General features: G+C 35.2%; 1 pseudogene; it reads left to right on the forward strand.

Moving 5' to 3' along the window:
• The first annotated feature begins 429 nt into the window (after positions 1 to 429).
• LOC112181349 lies at positions 430 to 3535 on the forward strand (annotated as a pseudogene).
• The last annotated feature ends 242 nt before the right edge of the window (positions 3536 to 3777 follow it).

A 3777-nucleotide genomic window follows, 5' to 3' on the forward strand; every position in this document is an offset into this window, starting at 1 on the left:
TGTCTTCTCCAGCTGTCAATATATAAACGACCCTTTGGAAGCATACAGATACTGAAAACAAAATTGAATCTCAATGATTTTATACTAGCCACCTTGTCAATTTAATAATAATAATAATAATAATAATAATAATAATAATAAAGGGAAATGATGGAAAAGGTCACATTAGAGTGTGAAATGATAGAAAGGTCACCTAGTTTCCCACTTGATAAAAAGGTCCATTATAAATTGTTAGTAATATTAATTTAGTCCTTATTAATAATGAAATGATGTTAAAAAAGGTCAATTTTTAATTTTTCTGATGTCCATTCTGCCCTTAAAGCCAAATACACGTTTATAACTCTACATTCAAAAATTTTAGGTCTCAAATCTTCTCTCCATTTGATCAAAAATCCCAAAACAAAGACCCGATTAGAAACCCGGTAGAAGATGAAGATGAGCGTAGTCGAGGCTATCTGCAACAAGTACGACCGATACGACATCGATAAGAAGAAGGACTCTAACGTCTCCGGCGACTATGTCTTCGCTCGCCTCGATCTACTCATCGTCGAGTCCGACATTGAAGCTGTTCTTCAGGTTCAGTCTCTTTCTCAGTCTCTCTCAATTCTCTAATTTGATCTCTGTTTGGTTTCTGGAAAAGCTTGTGAAGTTGAAACGTGATAATGTAATATTTGGACGTAGGTGAATGAAATTGACTAGAATTTTAGTTATTATTTGGTCCTATTTTTCAAATTGAGACTGAAATTTGAGTAATTTTGAGTAGTGACAGAGAGAAATGAGGAGCTTAAAGGTTCCCAATCCCAACTACCACCTCTCTCAAGATCTAATGCTTTCTTTGATTCAGTTTTTGCTTTATTCTGTTTGCGAAATGAAATTTTTGGATTGCTGTTTTTTTTTGTCCGGTTTTGCTTAATTGTTTGTCTTAGATGTGTTTAGCTCAGGTTCTTGATTCCCAAATCATGAAGAATTTGATTTATAGGTTTTCTTTGATTGTAACCCTAACTTCAATTCTGAAATTTCACCTAAGAGCAGGAGACTATCCGCTTCGAGCTGCTGTTAATTATGGCGAAGGTAGTATAGTAATAACTCTTTTCTTCAACTATTTCTAATGATTTCTGCTTTTCAATGTGCAATTTTGGTCAATGATTCATTAGGTTCAGTTTGTTCAATTTGTTGTTACAGTTGTGTTCTTAGCTCAGATAGTTGATTTTTGGTCATACTGTGCTTGATTCATAGTTGGACTTCGTTTTTTATTGCTTTACTTCTCATCAAGCTTCAGATAGATCTATGAGTTTGTGAAGTTTATAGTCTCTATTCAGATCTGGTAGTTAGCTAACTAGGAATTGCTGGCTTTAGTAGCCAGCTTTTGATGTACTCTGGGAGGTTTTGACTGTTATAAAAAGTGATTGATGAGTTCATGTGATCTGATCTGATTGCAGCTTCCGAGTGTTGAGATTAATCCGCAATTCATAACATTTACGCATGTTACTATGGAGTCCAATAAGTACACATGTGTTCGGGAAACAATGCCGTAGAATAGTATTGTGATTATTGATATGAGTGTGACGAATCAACGCTGACTCTGCACTTATGAATCCAAACTCCCAAATCCTTGCTTTGAAAGGTAGGTTTTAACTTATGACTTCGTATTGACATTGATAACTGGTCATGCTTAGCCTTTTCGTATTGATCTTAATATGCTTCTGCTTCAACTTGTTGAACCTCAGTTTACTTAATTATGAGTGCATGACTTCTAGTTGTAATTCAACTTTCTATTACAAGTGTTACATTTAGTGGAACCATCAGCAACTATTATATGCAGTTTAAGTGTTAGCATTATTTAAATTTCTGGTTTGTTCTTGCATCTAATCATTTAAATCTAATCATTTAACATCAAATGAGTTTTGATGCGGTCAGTAGAATATATACACAGTAATTTACAAATTACAATGCTTTACATTTCCATTGTCTTTAATAAGGAATGCACCTGAAGTGCTTCGAAGTTTTATTTTCTCTAGTTGGAGTATGTTTCGGATTTCCGTATTGTTTTAGTTTTCTTGAGCTAGCTAGTCCTATTAGAACAAGCAATTGACTTGGTTAAAATGTGTACAAAATCATTTAAAAACCCCATTACTAGTGGCAGCAGGAAACTCATATTCGAAACAAAATTTAAGGTCGAAAAAATGTGAATTGCAGTAACCAATTGCCTGTGCATGCTTGTAAGTTTTAGATAGATTATGCAATGTACCTCTTGCATTATGTTAGCTTTGTCTTTAATGATGCTAGTGATAAGTTATGCCTCAACCAGTTCATACATTACCGCATAGTCACGTGATAGAAGTGTTGTTCCAATTATCAAATGATGATGATCTTGATATATTCTCAAGTCTGATGCATGCTGCTTATTCTTTTTCAGGGATCCACTGAATGTCAAAATATTCCTCAAAATGCATAGGTCTGATTATGCTAAAAGATGGCTGAAGGAAATGCAAAAGATTGATGAGGACCACACCTTAACTTGAAACAGCATGGCAAAATCTGGCTGTGGTAGTTCATGAATTTTGTTCTCCCTTTATAGTTCCCTTACAGAGAAGTTATAGTCCATATTTCTAATTACACTTTCATTGTATTCAGGGTGGTTCTAAGTTACAGGAGGCATATCTCATCTTCGAAGATTTCTCTGAGAAGTCTCAGGTTACAAGATTGATTTTGAATGGAAAGGGAAACACTGCTTCTTGAACCATGGAACAAGGCAAGTCTCATTAATTAGTTGTAGCTTAGTTAGAGATTTTGAAATGTCTACAGGTAGTAGTCAATTTGGACAAATGTAATATAATTTGCACTATACATAAGTACATGATTACAGTCTTATGGCTGAACTCAATCTGATTGGATAGAGACACACTAGTATGTTGATTTGTGAGTTCAAATATTGTTGTGTGCATTATTATGGATTTAGTAATGCTCCAAATATATGAACATCCTGCTTTTCAACTAGAAAATGGCACTGAATATGCACATGTTTTCAATATTTGAGTAATATGGAGTCATTTTGTGTTTCTCACAGGATGCAGAGGATCCAGAAACTCTAGCCAACCTGGTCGTATGCTGTCTTCACCTTGGAAAACCACCTTCTCGTTTGGTCAGGTAAAGTTTGTTGGTGAACACAAGAGAATTGGGTAGTCATAATTATGGGGAATATCTTCACTCGGGGTATTATAATTCAGGTGTTAGCTACTGTATAACATAATGGTTAAGGATTCTACTCACTGCTTTTCAGCCAATCAAGACTTGCACATCCAGACCACGTCCTCATCAAAGGTGCCTCAGCTGTAGAAAGAGAGCTTTGACAGAGCTCTTCAATCAGTTGCTTGAAATCTGAGAGATTGATTTCAGATGAGCTAATTAATGTTATTGTATACTCCTCACACCTTTTGTGACGGCTCTCCTTTTGATTTTGTAAGCTAAGAAATTAAGAATATATAAAATTTAAATGAAAATGTGTATTTGGTGACTGTTTACATGATTAGTGACATATTCATGATCGTGACATGGCCAGTAAATTAGCCAATGACTTAAGGTTAACAGTGATCAGTGACATGTTCATGACTGTGACATGGTCAGTGACATAACCAGTCAATGACGTGTATAACAGTGACTTGGTCAGTGACATGTGTATAACCTTACAAATTGTAACCTGACCGCCAGTAACTTGGCCAATAACATAACCAGTGCCTTGAGGTTAACAGTGACCTGGCCAATAACCTTACAAACTAA

This window comes from Rosa chinensis, unplaced genomic scaffold, assembly GCF_002994745.2.
Source record: "Rosa chinensis cultivar Old Blush unplaced genomic scaffold, RchiOBHm-V2 RchiOBHmChr0c29, whole genome shotgun sequence".
NCBI classification, from domain to species: Eukaryota; Viridiplantae; Streptophyta; class Magnoliopsida; order Rosales; family Rosaceae; genus Rosa; species Rosa chinensis.